This window comes from Podarcis gaigeae, assembly GCF_964106915.1.
Source record: "Podarcis gaigeae genome assembly, chromosome: 5".
Taxonomy (NCBI): Eukaryota; Metazoa; Chordata; class Lepidosauria; order Squamata; family Lacertidae; genus Podarcis; species Podarcis gaigeae.
The window spans coordinates 66,136,713-66,164,075 of NC_139681.1; the positions used below are offsets into that span (position 1 = coordinate 66,136,713).

The 27,363-nt window shown below is 41.0% G+C and overlaps 1 protein-coding gene and 1 long non-coding RNA gene across 2 annotated transcripts in view; one reads left to right on the top strand and one right to left on the bottom strand.

The window, feature by feature from the left end:
- Nucleotides 1–27,363, bottom strand: part of GPC1 (glypican 1) — a 196,761-nt gene that overhangs the window by 42,614 nt on the left and 126,784 nt on the right. The gene's annotated exons all lie outside the window — the stretch shown is intronic.
- LOC310846128 lies at nucleotides 512–27,361 on the top strand. Its single transcript, XR_014565153.1, has 3 exons — nucleotides 512–583; nucleotides 772–825; nucleotides 26,903–27,361. It is a non-coding gene; the product is annotated as an uncharacterized lncRNA (long non-coding RNA).

Genomic DNA, 27,363 nt, shown 5'->3' on the forward strand with positions numbered 1-27,363 from the left:
CACCCAGGGTCTGTGTTCCTTTGAGAATCAAAACACAGTGGAGACTGTAGCAGCTTTAAGAAATAGGATTTATTTACATTTCATATCGCATTTACACCTGAGTTTGGATGGATGGAGTCCAGATTTAACCACATAGTCATCTCAAGAGGGGATACTTCCCCACAACAGTGCAACACTGGAGCCCCAGGCATCTCTCCCAGTCTCTCTTCAGCCAACCTGCCCAAAACAGATCTCCCTTTGTTACCCCCTCTTGTTTCCAACACATCTTGCTAAAGATACCTTTTTTCTGATGCCTCACATACACACACCCTGTCAGCTTGGCAACCTCTGTCAGCCCGGGCCCAAGGATTCTTTTTGTCATGCTAACACCTCTATCATACCTGCCAAGTGCCCTGGGAAAAAGAATGGAACATCCATTTTTTCCACATGAGATACTGGCAGCCATTTTGGGTGCTGTTCTCTCACGCAGTCCTTTGGCCGCAAAAAAAAAAAAAAAAAGCACTGGGGGGGGGGGGAGAGCACAGTGTGGGTCCAATCACTCGCCCAGAGAGCATCCCAGTTTTCAACTGGAAAAAATTAGACGGTATACTCTATCCCAGGTGAGGCCTGGCTTGGAAAGGAAGTTTAGCCTGTATTTGTCCACTGCCCTGCAATCTTCCCTTTAATACCACAAATATTAACAAGATTCTGGCATTCATTAATTTGTTGGGTTTAGGGGGTCTTTCGATATCATCTTCCAATATGTGATTTCTTCATTTGTCTTCTTACCAGAACGAAAGTCCAAAACGCTGTCCCGGCCAATGATAAGGGACAACGGGTAGAAAGGTAAAAAAAAGTTTATTTCTAAGATGCAGCATTTGAAGGCAACGACAGGATAATTCCAGAAATAACCGAGCCTTGAACAAAGCAGGCACAAAGCATTTATAGAATTGTAGCAAACACATAAACCACACAAACACATGATCTTGGCCAGGAAAGCGCATGGACAAAGTGCATGGACAAAGTCTGGTATTCTCTTCTTGGCTACAGGACAGTTACTTCTTGACCTCAGGCCAGGCTAGGCGTAACTGGCCTTGTAGTTGCAACTGTGGGTACATCTTGCGGCTAAGCAACTGTGGATACATTGCGCTTGTGACGGTGAGAACGTGTTTCTGTAGACTCAGCACTAAGCTGGCTGAGGTCAGCTGGGCACGTGATGCGATCGCTTCAGAGTCATGGCACTTCTGAATTACACCACGCAGGTATGGCACTCCTGATTTATATCTCTCGGATATCAGAAAAATGTACTGTGTAAGCAGAGTGATAAAGGATGTGAGCATAGGCGCATGCTGTGCTTGACATCCGCCCTAGGTCATGGCATTTACTGGGATCCCATGTCATGACAGCCACGTATCAGTCTCACACTGTTTGTTCCAAGTTAAATACGACCTTTTGTGCATAAAAGTAAATTTTTGAGACAACTACAGTGGACCCTCCGGATACGAATTAAATTCGTTCCAGGGGTCTGTACTTAACCTGAAAAGTCAGTAACTGGAGGCATTGCTTCTGTGCACGCACATGGTGCGCAGAATGCTTCTATGTATGCGTGCATGGCAAAACCTGGAAGTATACACTTCTGGGTTTGCCACATTCGCAACCCGAAAGTTACGTATCCAGAGCAGTACATAACTCGAGGGTCCACTGTATTATTATTTTTTAAAGTAAACCTTTCATAGTGATGCCAGGGACTTGGTTAAAATGCTTTCTGTTGTGTTGCTCTACAACAGAACGACATGGCAAGCAGCACAGAAGAGAGGCCACCCTTAGTGATAGCCCTCACAGGCAGTTTGACAAATGCGTCTTAATTTAGTTGATTAAAAATCTTAAAAACAATTAATCAAACCAATTAAGCATTGCAGCCCTTATTGCAATCCAGAGAAGAACCTTGACTCAAAAGTAAAAGCTCTTACTACAAGGATGATCTAACTTGAATCCTGCTGTTTGGAAAAAATATTGTACAGAACCAAACTCCTCTCTGACATCTGACCCACATAGTGATTAGCTCAACTCACAGCCCGATAACTCAAACGTCTTTTCTCCTTTCCCAAACTTACCTTATGACTGGGAAGGTGGGGAGGAACATGGGACAGGATGGGAGCTGCTGCCATTTTCTAATTTTGACAAGGTGGGAAACTAATAGTAAGAGCAGCTAGGAATATGACAACAACAACAACAACAACAACAACAACAACAACAACAACAACAACAACAACAACAATAATAATAATAATTGTACCCCACCCATCTGGCTGGGTTTCCCCAGCCACTCTGGGCAGTTTCCAACAGAGATTAAAAATACATTAAAACATCAATCATTAAAAACTTCCCTAAACAGGGCTGCCTGTTAAACAAGGCTCACAAGGGACCATTCACAATGAGACACGTCTTGCAATGCAAAAGGGCCATAGCTCAGTGGTAGAGAGCATGACTGCATGCAAAACACCACTGCCAGTTAATGCCAACTGGATGAACCAATAGTTAATGCCAACAATGCCAACTGGATGAACCAATAGTCTGGCTCTGGCAGCTTCCTAGGCTAGTCATGAAAATTGCTATGGTGGTATGTTGATGCAATAATATCAGAATTGCTTTGGAGTTATGAACACAGATATGGATGATTGCCTTCTCTTGCAAGAAGTTCCCCACTCCTGAAGGCAGGTCTTAGGCAGGTGTTTACTGGGGTATAAGGTATTTCCTGTGGTGAATCCCAGTTTGTGGAACATGCTCCCCAGACACATCTGTGGAGCATTGACTTTATTGTCTCTTAGGCAGCAGACTTAAACAATGTTATTTTCTCATGCATTTGCTGGACAGTGTGCTTTCTGCTGATTTTATAGGGGTTTCTTAAGAGCTTTAAGTAGTGTTTTGGCCATTAAATTGTTTTTAAGCAACTCTGAAGACTGGTGAGGGGTTTTTTTTAGCAGAAAGTTTTGATGAATATCATTCAATATGCAGTATTAATAAACAAACTCATGCCCCTGAAATATATTTATTACCCTAAGGCAGTGCAGCACTTAAAAATATATCAATTTACTGGCTCAGTTGGTAGAGCAGGAGTTTCTTAAACTAAGGGTCGTGGGCTTGAGCCCCATGTTGGGCAAAAGATTCCTGCATTGCAGGGGGTTGGCCTAAATGTCCTTCGTGGACCCTTCCAGCTCCAAATTTCTATGATTCTGATTATGTGAAGAACAGCTGGAAGGAGGAAGAGAAATGCAAAAAGAATGTTCCTTACTCTCACCCCCAGCCATTTTATATAGTCAAGGCATGGTATGGAACCACTACTCTAGGAAATGGCAGGGGGGGGGGGGGATTCCAACCAAGCTCTCAGTATAATGGGAAGAGCGAATAGCAGCAGTGGGAGATAATGTAATCTCATTGTTTCTTCAAGGCTGTCTGCCCCAAGGTTTTCCATACCTCGCTCCCAGAGGCCAGAGATTAAATTCTCCCTATGGGGGCTCTTTGCCTTGCACTTTAATATGTTTTATTAGTGGAGGAGAGGGAAAGGGGAGGGGGGGATGAATCTGCTACTGAATTGGATATTGACTTTTGGTGGAGCTCAGTTGCCTCTTCTGGCTCAGAAACATGTTGAATTAATTTGTGCAGAACAAATAGACAATAAAACCTAAAAGACCCAGAACATGAGAAAAGCTTATTCTACATTATTCTGTCTAAATGAAAAGAAAACAACCCTATATTTGTTTTAAACGAGTCCAGGCTCTATGATTCTCCTCAGCATGGGAAGTGCTGAGGTCAGATAGCGGCTATCCACTCCCGTAAGGATCACATGTTCTTGTTTTGGCTGGGTGGGGGCAATTCCATGATTTTCATGCAAATTCTCACAGAAACCATTTGCCTTACAGGATGTCTAACACTTCCCATTACCCTATGGAATAGGACGCATAAGTATTATTTCCTTTTTAAACTTCTTTCCACTTAGAAGTATTGTCCATGTTTCATTCTACAGTAATGACATTCACGTCTTCCCACAACCACCCCACCACTTAGGGGTCTTTGCAGTGCTTTCTTATCGAGTACTTCCTTGACTCACTCACCCCCAATCTTCTTTCCCAGTTGCAAAGAAAGTACAAGTATATTCTTACATTCACCTTTTTTAAAACGACCGTTTCTCCCAACCCTCCCCTCTCTCTGCTCATTTTCCACCGTCAACCTATAGACAGTGTTAAGCTCCCTGGGCTGGAAACCAATTGCTTTTGTTTATGCTGCAAAAGTGACATGCACACTAATAGTTTGATCTGGGCACATAGTGAAGCTTTCTAAAACCCATTCTACAAACATAATCAGCATTCTGAAAACAATAAGCTGGATACTAGGCATGCTCTCATGGGTCATTCATAGCTATAGAATAGAGCTGAGTTCTCTATTGTTGACTGCAGTTGAGTCTCTCTTGATATGGTTTACAATGTAAGCATTTACATTTCAAAAATAAAACCACCAATTTCTTTCTAAATTTTCCATCAAAGTGCACATCGCCCATGAAGAAGCCACATTTTAGTGTTTCAGGGTAAACAGACATATGATTTTATTTTTTCAAATAACAAAAATATCAATTATCCACTGGCATGTGAAACTAATATATGAAGTTATATGAACATAATATATATGTTCAGAAAAACATAAAAGCATGGGTCATGTGCTGTTGAAAATTAGTGAGACATAACAATTTCATGGCCATGATCACAACTGAGCATTTGTGTGTTGTATTCCAGCTAAAGCTGTGGAGAAAACTCTTGAAATTCTCCACCTGTTTGTGGGCTGCAAATTGGGGCATGAGCGAAAGAAACCATTTCACCACTCTTCTAGGGCATGGGATGGAAACCCTTTTTCTGATCCAGGGATGCACTGCCTCATAGGCAACCTTCTGGTGTGGGGGTTTCTGGGTGGGTGTGATGCCAGTGATGGCCGTGGCATCACTGCCCTGAGAAAAAACAGGACATCTTGGGGGTTTTCCCTGCGAGAGCATGACAGCCATTTTGGGTACCATGCTATCTCACGATTTTGGGCCAAGATCTCACGTGTTGCCCCCAAATGTGTGTTTTGGGGAACCATGCCCCCAAAGCAGTTTTCTGGGTCCGCAATTCCATGCTGGTCACGTGATTCACACAGAATTTCAGACCTGGAAGATGGTCCCCCGGATTTGGGCCACATTGTGTTGGAGGGTATGCCATGGTCAGAGTCAAAAATGGGTGTGACAACAGGTAAAGCAGAAGACATCACATCCATATAAAGTTCAGAAGATTCTACACACACCTGTCCCATCCAGACAAGCAAGAGGTATTACCACAGTTCAAGGATGCATTCCTGACAAGCAAAATATCCAAGGAAGGTATAGAGCAGGGTCTTCTTTTCCTGGGGGATATTTTTCCTCAGAGAAACAATCTCAAAATTTTCTGATAAGTTTTGCCTCACCTCTAATTTCAATTTACTTAAATCAATGGGACTATAGTCTGATTGATTCACTGTGCAGGGCAGGGAGTGGGTGATTGTAGCCATAGGAATGAATTGAGGATATTAAAGCAGAGATTTAGGTTGCTTTGGCTTCTACCTGACTGAGACAATGATCACTGTTCAAACAAATGCTGGAAGCTTCACGGTTGTCACTATCTGAATAGCCTAACAATGTGCCCTTTCAACAAGAATTGACCACTGCTCTATTTATTTAAATTTAATTTAAAAAATATTTCTATGCTGCCGTTTCAAAAAGAAAAAATTCAGAGATCTATATAGCAGATATAAATACAATAAAAATAATGTCAAAGCAAAAATCGTAGATCACTGGCTAGCTGTAGCAAACAGATTTTTTTCTTTATTGGTCTGCATAAGCCTGGAGGCATAGAAAGGCTTTTAGTGAATGTTTAAGAATTAATACAGAAAACACTGGTTAACCCTTTCTCTGTCAGTTTTTCAGCTAAAAAGAACCCTTTGGAAGTTGCTTTTTCACTAGGGAGCGATAAGCGGAAGACACAGGCATCCCATAGACTTCCACTTGCTGCCCACAAGTAAATAAGAAACTTGGGCGGGGTGTGGTTTGAACTGGAAACCATTAAAAGGAGAAAAGGGAACACAATCTCTTTCTCTGAAGCCTTCTGCTCAAATGTCCCAGGCTGCTCAGGATTAAATTCCCTCTGCCTCAACAAAAAAACACCCCCTAACCAATAAGTAGAGAAAAGGATAATAGAATCCACATAATGTGTAATTTTGAGCTGAAAATTAAGCTATTCTATATGAAAGAGAGTTGTTTAACTGAGAAAGTTGCTTACTATTCCAATAGAATCAGTTCACTGAAAGACATTAGGGGCACATTCCAGCAAAATTAAGCACTTTTGAAGCCCACTGATTTCAATGACAGAATTAAGATCATGCTTCAAATCTCTCCAGTTTAAATCAATAGGACTTAAAAGTGTTATCATGCCCTAGGTAGCTTTTATCTTGGGCAGCACTGTGCTTTGAATAATTACTTAGAAATTGCACCACTCATAAATTAAGTCCCACTGTGTTCCACCATGCTTACTTCCAAGTAAACATGTGCAGGATTGCAGCTGTGCAGCTTCAGCCTATGCACATCACATAAGAAATAAGTCCCACGGAGTTCAAAATATGTCTTACTCCCAAATATATATACACAGGATTGCAGTCTTAATTTCCATGTCCAATATTTATCTGAATCTGGCCAGTTTGCAACAAGATCTGTGACACTTACTTGAAACAAGCAGGGAGACATAAGCAACTACGAAACAGGTGTCAAAAGAGAATATAAAACAAAGCAAAAATCAAAGCAGGGAGGTGACTATCACATTTTGGTTAAATTTGCAATACTGTTGTTCAGTTGCAGAAAACACAAAGACCAGAATAAATTTAAATGACAGATGAATAGTGAATTCCTGGGTAAAAGATCAAACAACCAAGCCTTAATTTGGAGCATGCAGAGGAATGCAGCCACAGTTGTCTGTTCTTTAAGAGTAAAAGGGATTATGACAGACAGCTGTCAACTGGATTGCTACAGCTGGCCTTGCTTCTTTGGTTGTGGTGCTTTTGCAAGCAACTGTGTTGGTCCTAACCTGGAGCTCTTCAAAGCTCCTTCCATCTGTTCATATCATAATAATCTAGCTTTGCATACTGACCGCAGCTGCCCAGCGCAGCTGGTCCCTCTTGGTGTTCATTCTCCCCAGCATTCAGGCAAGTGTTAAGCCTACCTCCATCAGGCCCTGTAAGATCTGTCTACAAGGAACTGGAACTAACCCACTCACAATCAACTGAGCATTTCTGAACTAATATATTCCAACTGTGACAACCAGCACATCTGAGCCTGACTTTCTGAACTAACGTTAGCACCACAGAGAGATTAAATCTTTATTGTAACAAGATTATTATGGTTTCCTAGGCAATCCAAACCATACAAACAATGGAACTAGGGAAGCATCATTTAAAAGACAAATCACGTTGATTTCTCTTACAGAGTACTCCATTACACATGTCTACTCAGAGGTTAGCCTAATTGAATTCAATGAAATTTACTCCATGGTAAGTAGACTGAATAACATCCCTAGACTGAATAACATCTAATGTCTCAGGGGACCTTTGTGGGGAAGAGAAGAGGAAACTCAAGGAATGCTCAACCCAAATTAAACCTTCAGACTGGAAATCTGAACAGCGCAAACTTGTTAGAGAATGCCCAGCTGAAGTACCATCTCCCCACCTTTACTTTAGGTCAGGCTTCCTAAACCTCGGCCCTCCAGATGTTTTGAGACTACAATTCCCATCATCCCTGACCACTGGTCCTCCTAGCTAGGGATCACGGGAGTTGCAGGCCAAAAACATCTGGAGGGCCGAGGTTGAAGAAGCCTGCTTTAGAAGAACTAGCCTTTTCTGTATAGTCTGAGGACTTGTTAGTATAGGCTGGGGAAGTGTGTGCGTGTGCGCGCCATTTTATACACACACAATTATTCACACAAAGATTCTTTTAACTTCTCCAAGGGAACACACAACCCCCAGGGGTAGAGTTAGGAAAGCCACATACACTACTACTGCTTTATACTTCTACTTTATAGTATTTACAAGAAGATTTAAAATGTGACACCTGGGCTAGGATCCAGGGAAAGTCTTCAGCCTGTGGGAACAGACTTCTGCTATTTTCCTTGCACAAACGGGGGCAGGGGGGAAACTTTACGCAGATGCACACTACTGGACGCAAACTCCTTTTTCCTTCAAAGAAAAGTGTGCACATCATTTGAAGAAAGGCCAGCACAGCTGCATGAAAATTGTCCTCTCTTTGGAACCTGTCCCTAACATTTACTGTCTTCAAGTAACCATTTGAGTACGGGAATATCCAAAAATGAGTTTATGGGTGAATACCTTATCACTTCTATATTCTACTGTGTTAGTGCTAATAGCTACTATTACTGGTACATGCCTTCCTGTTCCATAGCATTTTTTTTCCTTTTGGCATATTTAAAGCAATTTAAGAATAGTCACACTGAATTCTGCACAATGAATGTGTTCACTTTCTTTACGGGTTGCACAGATTTATATTTCATTTTGCTGGAGGGTGGGAAAGTGTCATCTTTCAATAATAGTGTGTGCCCCTTTGCCTCTCCAGAACTGCTCCCGTCTGGTCCTGTTGGCACTGCAGACAAGACTGTCCATGGTCATTACAACTACATCTGCAAAATCACAGACTGCCAAACTGATGACAGTTCCATAATCAAAGCGTAATCAGATATATGGCTATATTCCTGTCATCTGGTTTGTGCTGGGAGATTGGACTTAGCGTGCTTTCTAACTGATGCAATGCTCCATGTCCTGACTGAAAAGTAAGGCTGAAGGAAATGGGAAAAAGCAGCAACCTAGTAGATCTCAGGCCCACCATTGACAGAAGGAATGTTTGAATATAGCTTTATATCAACTAGCAGTCTCTACATAGCACAAACAGTCCTTAATTGCTATTTTGATTCGCCATGCAAGTCTGTTATAAACTCTCCAGAAAAATAGCACCTTTTAATACAATAACACGGTTCAAAATATTATGAGAGAATTTTTGTTCCTTCCCTCTGAAAAACAGCTGTTTGCAATGACACATCGTTTGGTACAAAACAGAGATTCCCAAACTGTGGTTCATGGACCACAAGTAGTCTGTCAGCTTCACTCAGGTGGTTTGTGGCATGGCTCCATTAAATATTCATATTGGTTTTTAATTGTATTTTTATTGCTTCTTTTTATTTCTTGTATTGTATTTTATTGCATTACAATTTGAACCCTGTGGGATACAAATATATAAAGAACCAAAGAAGCAATAAAAATACAATTAAAAATCATACGGAATCTAGCCAAGTGCTTCACAATTGCCACAATGGGCTGAAAAAGAATTAAGTGATTCACCAAGACCCGCAGCAAATTTCAAATGGTCCATGAAGGGAGGAAAGTTTGGGAACCACTGCTATAAAATGGAGTATTTTAACAGAAGGTATGGACAGCTGATTAACTAGAACATTCAATGCTGTACCATTTTGTTACACGTCTCACCTGCTATTTCTATATGTAAGGAGTCACCCGCCCCATGTTATATATATATTTGCAGTGATCCATGCATATACAGGGAGTATAGAATTATTTCTTTATACTCAAACATCTTGGAAAGCAAGATGTAGCAATTTCAGTTTGCCTCTGAATATGTGTGCATTAGAATTCTATGTGTATTACTTTAGAAACTTCATTAAAATTGCAAACACGTATAGTGATACTAAGTGACCCGGGACACAGAAAATTGATGAAAAGACCAGCGGGGGAGCTTGGAACTCTCTTCAGATACCTTTGGCTTATATTAATGTTCAACACCTGCTGAGGAGGATTTACCAAATGCACTGACAATGAATAATCTAAGAGACATGCCAACTGGCAATGCTAGGCAAAGGAGGGCGAAGAATTACACTCCATCTGTGAAAGGCTTGGAAAAAAATTATGAACATGAATTCAATTCACCCTCACCTACCACACCCCAAAGATGGTGTCTAACAGTCCAGAGCATAGAAATAAATTTCTTAAGTAGGAATGGTACAGTGGCCTGCCAACAGGAAACCTGGAATCTGGCCAAAGCAATGCTGCCACACTCAGAACCAGGATTTGTAATTTTTACTTTCATTAAGCCGCCTTCTGTGATTGTCTTTGATGACAATGTGAAACGCTGTTGTCCCCATGTCCTTATGACTGCCTCTCCAACTCTTGAGGTTGCTGAAAGCTGCCTTTGTGAGGATAGCTGCATTTACTTAGAACTAAATGTGGCTGATTACAATGGGATTTCCAGAGCAACCCTACACATGTCTACTCAGAAGCAAATCCCACAGAATGCAATGGGGCTTAGTGTCAGAAAAATGTGTATAGGATTGCAGCCTTAGGCACTGTTCACATGAGGTATGGGTAACACTGGGACCTCCAGATGTTGCCAAACATCATCCATGACCACAGTTAAAACTTGCTGGAGATGATGAGACACCTTTTACTCAAAGCAAAATTTAAGTAAATATTGGAGTAGGGATTATTTCCATCTTGCGCTTACAGCCTGCTTTATTTGACTGGTGTACGCGAGTTCAATTTTATAGGCAAATTCAGCACAGATAGAAAAAAATACAGAGGAACAGAGGAATAATATACAGTATCTTGTCTAAGTATTATTAGATTTTGGACCCTTATCTTCAAAATGGGAGCAATGATGATTATATCTATGCATGAACATATTTATCCCTCTCTTAAAAAAAAATCCCTGAGAACCACTGGTACATTGTACCTTGGTTCAGGACATACGTCATTAATTTATTGCTAATGGACAATAAAACAGCCCCCCTGTATTACTGAAATGACATGCAGATGGGCAGAACATTCTTTCTAGGCAGATTATCTGATACTTGCACTGTTGCATGCCAAAGGTCATATTCAGAATATGAGTCATGGAAAGAAAATGTGTAATTGCAAGAGAAAGTAGATTAGGTAGAATAACCTTAATTAAAGTCTGGAGGGTGCTGTGGGAAAATCAGGAAACTTAACTTGTTCAAGAACAGCAACAAAAAACCCATCTTTGCCACTATAATTCTGCAGCTTCATATACTTGGATGGATCTAATAATTACATTTTTGTTTACAACTGAATCACACCATGCTATTGATATCTGCACACTATATGAAGCTCTTGGTTCCCCCACATCTTTCAAAGCTCCCCACTCCAAACTTTGCTTGTGTGCAACAGGTAAAAACATTCAACACTAGTGCTACAAAGAGCCAACTCAGTGAAGTTAATAGACATGACTAACTTAGGTTCACTCATTTCAATGGATCTACTATGAACAGGACTTAGTTAAATTCAACCCACTGTGTGCTGTCCAATGTTAGTCATACTCAAAATAGATCTTCTGAAATCACTGGGTCTCCTCTGTGTTTGGTTTGATTAGATGTATGTCTCCCATTCTTGTTGAAAAAAGAAGCAGAATCCACAAAGGATTCTGGACATACACCCATGAAGTGTGTTTGACAGTCCTGAAAATAAAATCTTAATCACAATAGAATGTCAGTGTTTGGTCCCTCATACTAAGGAACCTCAAAAACACATTTCAAGTTCTGAAAGGGTGCTGAGGGCACCAGTCACAAAATGGCTGCCATTAAAGAGGTGTGGCATAACATTAAATGGCTGTCATGGGGCATGGCATAGCACAAAATTAGCCCTGACAACCTTATGTTGGAACACCTGCCAGGGGCACCACTGGATGCCTTCATGGAACCTTCTGGGTGCCAGGATGGCAACCCCTGACCTACTGTAATTGAAGAAGTGCTTGGAAGAATGCAATTGACTATGCAGTATTTGTACTTATTGGGACAAATTTAGTAAACAAGATAGAGAATACTCATTTAGATCATTCCTTCAATCTGATGAGGAAAGCTGTACTATAAAGATGAGGATGTTTTCACGTTGTGAGATGAATTAAAGTGACATATGGATGGAAGCTATTGTAATTAAGGATTTATTTGACAGGATAAATTTTGTTCCTATAGACGATTCATGGTTTATTAGCCATTGCTTGGGAAATTTTCCTTTGGTTTCTTATTCCATACACTTCTTGGTAATAAGGGAATATCTCATGCACTCAGTGTGTGTAAACATTACCAGGCATTTTGCAAGAAGCTCCCCTATTCTTTAGCGGGTTTGCAACAGGAAATTGCAAGGTTTTTATTCCATCTGTGTTCATGACTACAGATAGCTATACAAAACAAGGCAACATAAGTGGTAGTCTTTGAGCCATGTCCTTAGGCAGTTACAAAACAGTACAGCTCTACTAAGCATCAAAGACACTGTGCTGTCTTGTCCCAAAGGAGGGTGAGCCATCTCTGTGCACTGTATTCTGGGCAAGGCTGTACACCCCAGGAGGCTATACCTTAACAGACAACAGCTGCCTGAGGAAGAATCCAGAAGTTCTGCAAATAATTAGTTGACTTGTGCAAAATATAAATACAAATTCTCTCAATAACCTGCAGCAGAGAACAAAACCATTTCCAAACACAAGGATGTTATGTGCAAAAATCCAATTTCAAAATTAATGTGCCTGTTAAAAAATGTGTAAACTAGATCTGATGCAGGATTAGTACCTATGCTGCCAACTTCAAGGATGTCTGCTTCAAAAAGGCAGGATCTGTTAGTACAGCAAATGTCACAGGTATCTATGCTTCCTCTCATTCAAGTGTAACTAAACCAGTAGTCCTATTCCTAGATCTCTCACTTCTAGGAGAAATGGAAAGAGGAGGTCTGTATGTGGCAAAAGAAGTGGCATCACATCCTTTTATCTGGATGATAACTTGACAAAGTCTAGTAATGTTTGTCGCCTCCTTGTTTCTTGATGCTACATGTTTGCTTTCCAATGCAGCAGATTAAGGCAAGTGGCTTTAGAAATCCTAGGGTGGCACAAAGGATCAAGTGTCTTAATCCCTACTGGCTCAGGGCCCAAAGAACTTTATTTGACTCTGATTTTCCCAAGCTATAAACACCAGTTATTGACACCATGCCACCACAAGTGGATGATTGCAGCAATTTTTCCATACAAGTATAACAATCCAAACATCCTTTAACACATAATCGCTGCACAAGAGAAGAGTTACCAAAACATTAGAGATTTTTGCGGAACTTTTGCAATGCTTATAATTTTACACAAAATAGACAAGGCAGAAATTATGAAAAAAATACAATAAAAACACTGGTTTCTAAAGCTGAAATGTCAGTATGTGAAAATCCCTATTTTTTTCTGGCTTTGAAGCTGGTCATTTATATCCCATTTCAGAGGGAGGTGCCCTTTTTAAAAAGAAACAAACAAGTATTTTCTTAAAGGGAAGCCACATCATAATATACTTCCTCTATAATTGTATAGTATTATTGGAAATAGATAGATTATGGGTATGATCTATAGGGAGTCCTACTGAAGACGCTCCACTGGAATGATAGGAATGGGAACTACATCCTGGTTGATTGTGCCTTTTCAAATATATACAGCACAGACTGTAATTGCTTTACTTCTGATTGTCCATAATGCTAGCTATTACCATCCAGACACTGTTGACAGAAATATGAAACAGTATAGCTGCTAGGGGCCTGAGTGGTCGTTTATTTACTCCAGCCCTCTGCTTAGCCATCAAATTAGGGTTGCTAACTCCTTTCCAGACTGTGGTTCTACAACCTTTAACAACTGAAATGTAGAAACAAATTCAAGTGGTGCAGAAGGTGTTTCTTTCACATCACTGCAGCTCTGTGGTAAGGGGTGAATTTCTCCCTATTGAATTTCTCCCCATGTCATGCAGTTGTTGGGCACAAACCTCCACTGTCAAAGAAATAGCAGGGTTTTGAATAATGCCTTTAACTCCCCACTGATTGATGAAAAAGAATATCAGAATACAGGAACGGTCAGGTGAACCACAAGATGACAATTCTGTTATACAGCAATGCAATCTCTCACAATTAACACAAATAATTACTAGAATAATCAGGAAACAAAGAGAGAGAGAATAATGTAAATTAACCAACTTTAATTTTCAACTAACAGAGTCTAAGGTAAAGGTAAAGGTAAAGGTACCCCTGCCCGTACGGGCCAGTCTTGCCAGACTCTGGGGTTGTGCGCCCATCTCACTTAAGAGGCCAGGGGCCAGCGCTGTCCGGAGACACTTCCGGGTCACGTGGCCAGCATGACATCGCTGCTCTGGCGAGCCAGAGCTGCACACGGAAATGCCGTTTACCTTCCCGCTAGAAAGCGGTCCCTATTTATCTACTTGCACCCGGGGGTGCTTTCGAACTGCTAGGTTGGCAGGCGCTGGGACCGAACAACGGGAGCGCACCCCGCCGCGGGGATTCGAGCCACCGACCTGACGATCGGCAAGCCCTAGGCACTGAGGCTTTTACCCACAGCTCCACCCGCATCGCAACAGAGTCTAAATATAGCTTTACAAACATATTTTGGAGCTTTATCTCCTCCTTATCCTATAAAGGAAATGATTGTGATTGGAGGTACACCAAACCCACATGGAATGCTTTCCCCTGAAGTACCTTCTCTTTCAAACATAAGTGCTTTATCTTCTCAGAGAAGCTACAGCCCTATGAAGGCCTGTTAAGTGAAAATGGGATAAGTTGCTCTTTTACAAGCAGCACAAAGTAATAACTCATGAATGGTGAAAGCTTTTACAGCAATTCATGCACAGAATAAGCCCAAGCCAAATGAGTGTATGGTAACAAAGTTGATGCAGCGGCAGCAAGTTTGGCTTTCCTTGTTTGGCCTCCCATTCCCATAAATATTGAATCAGTTGCTAAGGGAATTTTGCTCGACAATATGATATCACTTGGTTATTTTCAATGGTAGCTATAGATCATGCTCAGAAAACAAAGGCGTGTTGTTTAAACCCAAGTCATAATTTCTTGTCAATACAGCTGGGGTGGGATAGTCTCAGGAATCCATTTAATAAACTGCTCTCTTCAGCTGCTAATCCGGCCAATATTGGTTTGCTCAAAGGGAGAATATGATATTTCTCTAGTACAATGGGATATTCTGGGATGCATTCTTAAAAAGGGAAGGGGGAAGCAGACAATATTTTACTAGCAACATTTTTTCGCATGAAGAACAACGCTTACAAAAACTGGAAGCATATTTTCTCATTCTAATCTTTTCCCACACAAAGCTGCTGAAAGCCCTTCTTCCAAGTTCCAAAAAGGACTCTCCCATGACGATGAATGTGTCTAAATATGAAGTGATAAAAGCAGGAAGTTGAAGGAGCCCTGTCAAAAACTGCACTGAAAAAGATCTTATCAATACCTCTGCTCGCTAAAGCATCCTCGTTCCAAATGATCACATAACCACACCTCTTAACTGAGGAGCATGCTCCATTTGTTTTTGTTTTTACAAATCTATACCAGCTTTCTCTCACCACTCAGCAATCACAGAGCAGGTAGGATTTAGTCAGCATTTCTTACGCTGCTGTAGACTTGGATCAAGACTGAAAGACCGTGAAACTAATAAAACCAAAGGGAGCAGTGCAGCCTAAACAGTCTATCCTTAGAGAAAGTTCCAATGTATTCAATATGTTTTACTCCCGAATAAATATGCCTAGGGTAGGCAACAGACAATTTTTAAAACTTTTAGTCAGGCCTTTATGTCTTAAGTCGATCTCTAAATATGTCACAACTGCTTTTAACTAGTTGCTTTTATTTATTTATATGAATGTTTTACTTGTCTTGTTTTTTATTTTATTTTAAAATTTTTATATTATTGTTTTTTCACTGAGTGTTGTTGGCTGCCTTGAGCTCTTTTTGGTGAAAAGGCAGGCCACAAATGTAATAAATAAGCAGGAAAGCAGTATTTGATTGGATATTCTTGAACAGCAGTTGCTCACCATGAAATGGCAAACTGCTTTCAAAATGGAAATGTGATTCAAAAGCAATGTAGTATGTGGCATGAAAGTCAGTAGTTTACAGAAAAATAAGCCAAAAATTCTACGTTTCCGAGCACAATACAAAGTGTTGGTGTTGACCTTTAAAGCCCTAAATGGCCTCGGCCAAGTATACCTGAAGGAGCATCTCCACCCCCATCGTTCTGCCCGGATGCTGAGGTCCATCTCCGAGGGCCTTCTGGCGGCTCCCTCACTGCGAGAAGTGAGGTTACAGGAAAGCAGGCAGAGGGCCTTCTCGGTAGTGGTGCCTGCCCATCAGATGTCAAGGAAATAAACAACTACCTGACATTTAGAAGACATCTGAAGGCAGCCCTGTTCAGGGAAGTTTTTAATGTGTGACATTTTGATGTATTTTAAATCTTTGTTGGAAGCCGCCCAGAGTGGCTGGGAAACCCAGCCAGATGGGCAGGCTACAAATAAATTATTATTATTATTATTATTATTATTATTATTATTATTATTATTATTCAGCAGGTGCAGCATGGCTGAAACCAGCTAGTCATTGGAAGGGGCTCCTGTGCCCACAAAGGAGGAATGGTACAGATGGGGGATGACATAGTATTACCTGAACATTTGACCCAATATAGGCGAGTCATTGAGGAGAAAGCAAAACAGGATAACCTTGACATTACATAGTTTCTATTCATTAGTTATATTAATAGATCTCATAGTTCCCCAGGCCACTAGCATCCCAAAGTTGTTCTGTGGTATTCACAGTGGAATCTTCTAATGTACTTCTACAAAAAGATCAACAACGCTTTCCCAAAAAAGCGACTGTATATACTCTACAATGATGAAAGAAAAAGACCCCATTCCAGTTAACTAATGAGTAGATGCTGCCTATCCAATTCTATACAGTATTGTTCTTGTGGTAGTAAAGTTTCCAACACTAATTCGTTGAGTTGGTGTGATTTCACAGAAAGTTCATAAAGATACCAACTGCTCAGGGAACAAAGCTGTCAGCAGTAATAAACCCACAGTCTTTGAAGTGGTGGTCAGTGTGGCTTGGTTTCACACCTAACACAGGTCCTAAGGAAGGAGGTCATGCATGAAGAAGGCTAAGGAGGAATGCTAACTAGGAAAAAAACCCTAGAAAGCAGGCAACATGAAGGGCAAAGAGCCCAAATGGGCAAGACAGACAGTGCTGTGCAATTCAGAAATCCACATGAAGGGAAGGTAGAAGAGACAGAGTCCTAAGGAATAGGCTTGGGAGCTGTGGACTAGGAACCTGGTTGCTCAGTCCAGATTCTTTGTTGCCTCCTTTGCCTTTAAGAATTGCACAAAAAGGAGAAATTCTTGAAAAGTGACAGTGAACAGGTGAAGAAGTAATGGGGCAGGATGCTGAATTTCATATATGTATCAACTTAACCTGTCAATTCTTTGGCCACAATGAACTGAGATCTTCAAAAATAAAAGGTAGAATTATTAAAGCATTTAAATTCCTATCATCAGAGAGCAATTCTAAGCTCCCAGGAAGGTCGACTGGAAGACCTTTGTAGGATTGCCCTGCCCTTGAGTCTAATGTAAAATTCTAATCACTTACCTATTTTACTCAGTTTGGTTGTGCTTGGTACATTCAGGAATTACCGTATTTTTCGCTCTATAACACGCACCTGACCATAACACGCACATCGTTTTTAGAGGAGGAAAACAAGGGAAAAAACATTCTGAATGAAACAGTGGATGTATCATTTTTGTGCTTCATGCTGTGGCCACAGACATGTGATCTGATGGTGAATTTGGGGTGACCCAATGCAAAAATCCTGAGAATCCCTGTGGATCCATGCTTTGTAACCACGTTTTAAGTGGGGAGGGAAGGAAAAATATAGAAGGGACAAGGAGCACGAGAGGGGTGTGCGGAGAAGCAGCTGGCTAAGAATGCAGGAGAGGGGTTTAAAGGGGGGGGGGGGAGGAAGGCAAAAGTCCACCCACCCACTCAAGCCAGCCCTCTCTCTCTCTCTCTCTCTCTCTCTCTCTCTCTCTCTCTCTCTCATTTGCATGTTTTCCGCTGCCTGCCGAGTCCCTAGACGCAGCAGCAGCAGAAGCAGCACCGGAGCAGGGACGCTCTGCTTTCCTCTCTACTTGCCTGGAGGGGAGGGGTTGCCTGGAGGGGAGGGGATTTCACTGCTCTTTGTTCCGTCTGAGCAAACAGCAACCGAAACAGAACAGGGTGGGCAGTAAGACCCTGAGGCAGAATGCAGGAAAGCAGCAGCCTCCTCTCCTCCGTGACGGCGCAATATGATTTTTGCCATGCACTTGGGACAAACGGCTCCAGGGACCACACATTCGCTCTATAACACGCACAGACATTTCCCCTTACTTTTTAGGAGAAAAAATCTGCGTGTTATAGAGGGAAAAATACGGTACATTCTGGTGAGAATGCTCAACTAGTGTTCATCTAGGATCAATGACAGTTGCTCTCCCATTAGTCATGGTGAGAATATTGGCAAACAAAGTGTGCTCAGTTGTGCTTAACTGGGTGCACAGACCCTCCTTTTTTTATTTCACGAAGGAAGTATCAGGAAAAGAACATTATAGGTACGACTCATTATGACACTGGGAATCAACAAGATGATATTAGATAATTTCAAAATGTTTGGTGACATTTTAACATCAAAATAAATTCGCCGCACCCAAAGCAATCAGCGTGTGTGTGGTCTTGTTTTAAGACCTGGCCTTAAAGAGTGTTTCCATCTTAGTGAAAGCTGCTCTGTTGTGTTTGCAATCTGCTGACTGTGGTTTTATATGAACACTGCCAACATCCAACTGAGAGCAAAAACATGCATCAGACTAGGAATTAAAGGTGTCATCCAATTTTTCTGTGGCTTGTTTCACTTCCTCTGCACCAGAGTTACAGCAGGCTTTGGTCAATTATACACATATAAGCATTTTATAGCCTTAACTACTTGCTTCATATCACGTTACACAAAAATCCAATGTAAGCCATATTCAGAGTTGAATTGTGGAGTTGGAAGGGACCCTGAGGGTCGCCTAGTCCAACTGCCTCCAATGCAGCAATCTCAACTAAAGCATCCATGACAGATGGCCATCCAGCCTCTGCTTAAAAACCTCCAAGGAAGGTGACTCTACCACCTGCCAGTGGAGCGTCTTTCTGCTGTCAAACAGCTCTTACTATCAGAAAGTTCTTCCTGATGTTTAGTGGGAATCTCCTTTCTTTTAACATGAAGCCACTGGTTTGGGTCCTACCCTTCGGAGCAGGAGAAAAACAAGCTTTCTCCATCTTCTATGTGTTATTTGAAGATGGCTATCATATCGCCTCTCAGTCGTCTCTTTTCCAGACTAAACATACTCAGGTCTCTCAAAAGGCTTGGTTTCCAGACCCTTGATCATCTTGGTCAGCTTAAAAATGGGATAAAGCTTTCAATAGCTACTAGTTATGATACACTATCTCCTGTATACCACCTCCAGAATCGGAGGCAGCATGCCTCTGCTTATCAGTCGCAATGGGAGAGGACTAGTGTAGTCACGTCCTACGTGTGAGCTTCACATAAGCATCTGGTTGGCCACTGTGGGAAACAAGATGCTGGATTAGAAAAGCCTTTGGGTCCATTCCAGCAGGCCTGTCTTCCTATGTTTTTTTATGGCATGAGAATGCACTTTGCTATGTTACAATAAGCTCTTATTTGGGAGTGTTGAGAAAATTCAAGATTATGCACAGACTTATAGTTCCTTTGTTATTCCTCCTCGTTCTTTTTTTCTGGGATGGATTCCATTGGCAAAGTCTCTCACCATTCCAGCCATGGGTGGGTTCCTTGTATAAGAACAAGCAACAGCCCTGCTGAGTGCTGCCTAATCCAAGTGAGACTAAATGGGTAATCTATGATGGTAGGACTGGCTTGTATGATACTTAATTTGGCTGCAGTTATGTATAGCTCTCAGCAGTGAAGAATACATAACTGGTCAGCACAAGCCTATTTGTTCTTAATTAGCTGTCTGGAAAATATGTCATAATTTATCCTCAAAAGTCACAGCATAGAACAAGGAATATCACATTCCAGAAACAGCTGGATGTTAACAGCTGTGAGAGGTGTTATGTAGAAATATGTTTACTGAAACAAATCATGCTGCTTTCAAATGACCTTCCAACAAATATAAAAATCAATGTTTATATATTAAATATTTGTCATGATCTCCTCCACTAGTCAAACTGTTTTATGGTGTACTTTAACAGACTGCATCCTGCACTCCTCCCTTCCATATTAAATTAAAATTATGCAAGATGACAGATGCAATTAATGTTTCTCTATTTTCTGGAATATGTGTGTATGATTTCCTCCAGGGTAATAAAACAAAAGCAACCTAATGCTATTTAAGGTCTAAATTTGTTGTATATATGTTTGAACTGTGCAGCCTGGGGTACAGATGCTTGGATTTTACAAAGCTTAAGGTGTGGTACCAACCAACCACTATGATTTGCAAGATTATGAGTTTTCATCTTCATCTTCATTCCTACACTGATGCAAAGCAGTGAGTTTGGATTAAAAGATCAAGAAAGTAAGATTCTTAGTGTTGAGTCAAAAATAAGTAGAGAAAACAACATAACTCTTTTCCATGCTTGAAGGAAATGACCTTTTAAAAAAGTTAAGAGAAACAGGGCTTAGTTCTGAACAATACATGAGTTTTTATTAGACCCTGTTAAAGTATTTGTCATATCCAAACATAAATCACTTGGATGACTCGCTAGTCTAGAATGCTGGGGTGTTGGACACAACTTTTGATCTTAATGTCAGTATGCTGATAATTTTATTTGTGCATTTAATTAAGTTTTTATATTCCGAATAATCTGAGCAATTCTTCTAACACATACCACCAAACCACCAAAAACATAAAATAAAAATTATATCAGTATATATTCTGAGTGAGTAGCTTCCTTTTGACCCATGAGGCCATTGATTCAATCCTAAACTTAACATGCATCACAATGACACCATTCTGCATGTCAGGAAAATGACCCAGAAAGGTCATCTGTTTATGTGAGTTGAGTGACTGTTTTTGTCCCAGCCTCTTGTGCACACTATGGTATCATCATGATTCATGTTACTAGGTGACGTCTGCTGGTTTGGTTATACAAAACCCACAGTGTGGCACCACCCACCCACCATGATTCGGAAAATTATAAGTTTTCTGGTTTTTCAAGAAAAGAAGCTGAATTGGAGCATCTTCCAGGGCAAATCAGGGCTGCTTAAAAACTTCTGTTGAACTTCTGTTCTGGAATTAATTGTTCACTAGGTTACAGCACATTATATACAAATTGCAAGTTCTTACATGTATGACTTTTCATTATTATCTGCTGTATCATTGGCATTAAAAGAACAGAATGTAGTCTCTACAATTCTGTGAAAACCTTCCATTAACAATGCTAATGTGTGTCTTGTGGTGCAGATTTATGTAGTTTATGTAGATGGCTGGTGCAGATATAAAATGCAAACAAACAACGCTTGGTGCCTTTCTTGATATCTATAGGTTGACAAACTCCCACAGATCACATGAAAGCCTTATTTGCCAATAATACTTGCATGAACATTGTCACAAGTTCTATTGTTCTATTAACATTCAGTTCCTCCCCTCCAATGTGTACTTTTGCCTGAAGATGATGTGTACACAGTCCTTCTGGTGGTTATGTGGACTGCCTCTCTTGAAGGCATCTTACTTTAGATGTGGTCTTTTGGGGGAGTGCAGGGGGTTGCTACCAGAATGGGACTCAGAAAGCTCTTGTGCACAAGTGTAACATTGTATGTGTGGTACTTTGGATCCCAGCAAATGGGGCATCGCAGCACAAAAGCAAGTCACGCCTTGACTGAGCTACCGACTTTCATTCATGTAGCAGTGTTGTAAAATGTTGGGTATATGGACAATCTGAGCTACATATACTTGATTTATGTATAATTAGACTAAAATTTACAGATGTTACGCACTCTCAAAGGGAGCAAACTAAAGGCTTCCACACCTCCAGAACATGGGTGGGCTCTGGGGAGGGCTAAATATGAGTTCTGAGAAGTAATAAAAAATATAATTATATAAAAATATACCAGCATAATTTAGTGACCTCTGAAATTATCACTAGGGAATTATAGGTTAAATTGCTTGGAACTCATAACACCAAATCCTACTAATATGAACATCTTGAATTTATTAGTGAAAGTATAAGAAATCTAAACTTTCAGTTTTCAAAGGAATTTAATATTTCTCCTCCTTTCTATTAATAAGAACAAGGAAAACACCCAGTTGTGCAATGCAGAGTAGACTTTTGAAGGGTTACTATTGTAAAATATTACAAAATGGTTTTACTACATTTTTTCATGCTGGTACATTTTCATAAGATGTGGTATTTCCAGTGAGCAGTTTGGAAAATTCCTGACTGGAATCCCACTGTTCCCCCTGAAACTTCACTGCTGTCCTTGTTTCAGAAACCATGGCTAAGGTGACTGCAGATCCTAAAACTTCAATATTTCTTTACTCTGAGAGCTATCACTCTCAAACAAATACTCACATCTCTGTAAGAACCACCCTTTCAACAGACCTTTTACAAGAGTGAAATTATATATTTTTTCATTACGGAAACACAAAACCTTGGTTTACTGACCCTTTATAGCTGATGGAATGACCTCAGCACCCTTTGCATCCTATAAGGCATGGGTGGGACTTGCACACTGGCCATAACTGGCCCAGCATGAGTCCACGTGACGTCAGGTGTGGGGCAGCTCAGGACATGGCTGGGCTGGCTGCATGACTGAGTTCCTCGAGGGAAATTCAATCACACAGCCAGTCCACAAAGAAAGTAAGGTTTAAAGCCAACCCCATCATGTGATGGGCACCAACTTCAAGCCTTCTGAATGGGCAGCATGGTCAAGATTGGAACATGCGCCCCCTTTTCTATAGGAAAAAGACAACCAAAGCTGTCTCAGTGCCCAAACCAAAATAACTGAAACAAGAACTGTGAAAAAATGATGTCAACGTATGATGAGCTGAGCAGCATCGGATGTAATCCAATGTGGCACTAAGTCTCTTCTTCTATCAGTGAAAAGATTTCTGTTTCCACAGTGGAACATTATCACCCTTTCCTTCCCTATCCGTGCTCTCCCTAAATCTCTTCTAGGGATTGAACTAACCCTCTGGAGCAGATCTGGGGAGGCCTCAGGGCACACACAGGAGAAGCAGAGGGGTGTTCCACTGCACAAGTGGAAATCCTTGCCCTGTTGGGACAAGATGAATACTACCCATTGTTTATAATACTGTACAGCCATGAAACAAATCAGTTTTTGGGTCAGAACTGGTTGATGCATAGGTGTATTTTTAATATGCTATTTTTACTTCTTGAAATACTCGAAAATTTATCTTTCTAATACAATATTCTACCAGCTGAGGAAGACTTCTACAGCCCTCCAGTTTCAGGCTATGCCCATAGCTTATCTGAAAGGGAAATACGTAAATAGATGCATGTGTGGTTCCCTGAAGGCATTGTGTTATACAGCTTTGTTGGGAATGCCTAGATTTTCAGCTGGAATTCTTGGAAGGTTTGCTGAAAAAAATTTATTCTGACTAAAGTGGTTTTCTTTTATGAGACCAACCAGCTTGTTATGTATATGCTTGTCTGTGCTCATGGCATGCACACATAGACAAATGAGATATATATGCTACAGAACATGGTATTATGCTACAAAGAGAAATTATATTTGGATGATATGTTTCATCCTTATGATTTTTTTATGTACCCCTTTCCCCACCTTTTTGTGAAGGCTGTCGGTTTTAAGCAAACAAATTAGACCAACTACCACAACATATATATATATATATATATATATATATATATATATATATATGGGAAGTTCCATTAATTCCAAGAACCATGGCTTTAGTTATGCTGCCCAAGCTATAAAAAAGGGGGTGGGTGAGGAAGAGGGTAACTTAAAGTGGAGGCCTAAATATATGAAATTCAATGGGTTTCTAAAACAAGACTCCCCCCCATCATCTAAAGTATCACCAAACATGTAAGACATCGCATGAAAGAATAAAAATAGATTTCATTACAAATGACCACTGAAATAGTGAGCTTCTATTATGTGGCATTCTAGGAGTGAAACATAATGGTCGGGGTGACAAAAATGCTCATTAGGAAGCAAGGAACCTCAGAGATGGGAGGGTCTAAAGCGAAAGGGTGGTGTGGGGAATAAGAACATTCTTAGAACTCTGATAAGGTCTAGGAAATTTATCTGCAGCAAGAGGCATGTGGTTTTTACAGTAAAGGGACGGTATTCATACACAGCACAAATTAAAACCCAGAGGCAGCTCTAAAGCAACAACTAACAATTAGACCAAGGAGGTTACAGCAAATATACAGGCCAGCTCTATTTAGAGCCATTACAAGTCTTTCATTTGAAAAGTAACAATTTTCAGCTTCTCTCTAAGTCAGAGATTCGTCAAGGGTAACTCGGTTTCCTTACAACACAGTGGGTCAGTTTACATAAAAATGTTATGTTCTGGAGATAATGCTTGGGGGTAAGCGGTTCAAACGGAGACATTTAACAGGTTCTCTGCTTTTTGTAAGGTAGTTCCCAGGCAGTTCAGTGACTCTTGTGAAACAGACCAATGTCTGCATTGTTCACTTTCCCCAAACCACTGCTTTCCCATTACATACATCAGTGTGTAAGGCAGATGTGGGAAAACATTAATATCTGGGGGTTGAGGGATCCCAGGCTCCCAAGAGAAATTCTGGAAAGATCAGTGGCTGGCCAGAATGTAAGAAGAGCCTTGCTTGAACAGAACAAAAGGCCAAATTTATCCAACATCCTGTTTCCCAGAAGCAAATATAGAGGCAATGTGACTAGTAGCCTCTGATAGTCCTATCGTCCATGAATTTGTTAAATCCTCTTTCAAAGCCATCTAAGTTGGTGGTCATGCCCACATCCCATGGAAGCAAATTCTACAGCTCAACTATTTGCTGTGTGAAAAATAACTCCCCTTTGTCCTCAATTTCCCACACTTCAGCTTTATCAGATGACTCCATGTTCCAGTATTATGAAGGGGGGACGGGGGGAGGAACTTCTCTCTATCCATATTCTCCACATGAATGCTTTGGTATCATTTGCAAACTTGCTCACCTCACTGTTTACCCCCAAATCCAGAGCATTTATAAGCAAGTTTAAAAGCGCTGGTTTCAATTCTGACTTCTAGGGGACCCCACTTCTTACATTCCTCCACTGTGAGAACCATCAATTTATTCCTACCCTTTGCTTCCAGTTCTTTGCCTGATGCATAAGCAACCCGGACACTGTACAGTACACAGCTTTTTCAAAGTTTAAGTACACCATGTCTACTGTATCACCCTTATTCACATGCTTGTTGGCTCTAAGATTTCACAGACAGGATTTACCAATGCTGATTCTTCCTGAGGACGATTTGTCCTTCTATATGCTTGTTCATTTAATCTTTAACAATGGTTATAACTATTTTATCGGGAACAGATGGTAAGTGAAATGGCTTGTAATTTTTTGCATTCAACCTGTACAGCGGTACCTTGGGTTAAGAACTTAATTCGTTCTGGAGGTCCGTTCTTAACCTGAAACTCTTCTTAACCTAAAGCACCACTTTAGCTAATGGTGCCTCCCGCTGCTGCACGATTTCTGTTCTCATCCTGAAGCAAAGTTCTTAACCTGAGGTACTATTTCTGGGTTAGCTGAGTCTGTAACCTGAAGCGTATGTAACCTGAAGTGTATGTAATCCAAGGTACCACTGTATTCCTTTTACAGAACTGATGTTAAACTGGCCATTTTCTTATCCTCAGGCACAGAGGCCGATCTTAGGGGTGAGGTACATGTCAGAAGATCGGCAATCTCACATTTGAGTTCTTTACAAACTCTTAGATTAGATGTCATCTGGACTTAGTGATTTGCTGGGTTTTAATTATCAATGAGGCCTATCTCTTGTCATCATTATTTGCGTCAGCTCTTTAGACTCCCTTCCTAAAAATGTCGACCCAGGCATGTGCATTTGCCCTCCATCATCTGCAGCGAAGAGCAATGTGTCCAGTGCATGCACAGGTCTCAATAAGAGTCAGCATTATTTTAATTTTCATCCCCCAAATTGGGACACCAGTAGGGTTGTGTCAGATGTTACCATAAAGCACCAATGCAGCAGCAAGCAAAGGCTGTAGCAGCTCAGTCAGCTGCTTGTGGCTGGAAAGCCAGACAGGATGTTTGTGACTGTTGCCATGGGAACAAAGGGGCAGTCCATTCTGTACTGAGCACCGGATGTTAGCTCAGTGTGTGTGTCATGTGACCCGTACTGGAAGTACATGGGTGGAGTTTATTCTTACTGCTGTGGAGTGCAGACATGTTTCTCTGTACTGATGTAAGAGACAGAAATAAAGGATGTAAATAGATTCTTTCCCCTCCCTGGGGGCACCAAAGGGGAGAGAGAATGAACGGTGTGTTCTTCTCACACATCTGGGAAGAATTGCCGAGACCTCGCCTGCTTATCTGCTGGGAGTAGCAGCGGGGAGGTCGACAAGGAATATCTGCCGGTGCCTACGTTGTGGCACATTCCTCTGACCCAGGCAGAATTCCAACAGCTCCAAGAGCCCCTTCTGGTGCAGCACTCTGGTGCTTGTCAGCAGGGTCATTCTAGAACTCCTTCTGGTCCAGCACTCTGTTTCAACCCTGCTGAAAATGGAACAGCATGCCTCTGAATACCAATTGCCGGAGAACAACAGTGGGAGAGGTCTATTGCTCTCATGTTCTGCTTGTGGACTTCTCACAGGCAACTCATTGGCCACTGTGGGAAATGGGATGATGAATGAGTTTGGTCTGATCCAGTAGGGCTCTTCTTATGTTTGTTCTTATTTCTTGGTGCAAATTTTGATTTTTTTTCAGCACAAAGGTACAGCCTGGCTATGATTTTCATCCGTTATGACTCTGCCTCACCTTCTCCTTTGCCTGATATAACCTTTTCTAAACTCAATTAGATGAAAGAGTGTGGCCTCTTGACCTTCTCAGAGCTGTTCTTCAAGTGAACTCACACATGCACCTTGTATTCCTTATTTTGTTGGGAAGCATGTGTCTGAAAATGAGCTTTGTGGAGATCAAAACCCTGCACACCCACATCAAAATGCCTTTCTAAAACTCAGATTTTATACCTAGTCCCCAGCATTGTATTACTAAACTCTGGAACCAAAGGAGAGAAGATGCTTCAGATACTATGTCAAAATTAAATACCACCTTGTCAGGATTAAAAAAAACAAAGCCAATAACTTGGGAAAGTATGGGCCTGTGCACCTGAGGAAATAGAATTATAACTAAACCTCCAAACTAAGTTATACCACCCAATGTATCCT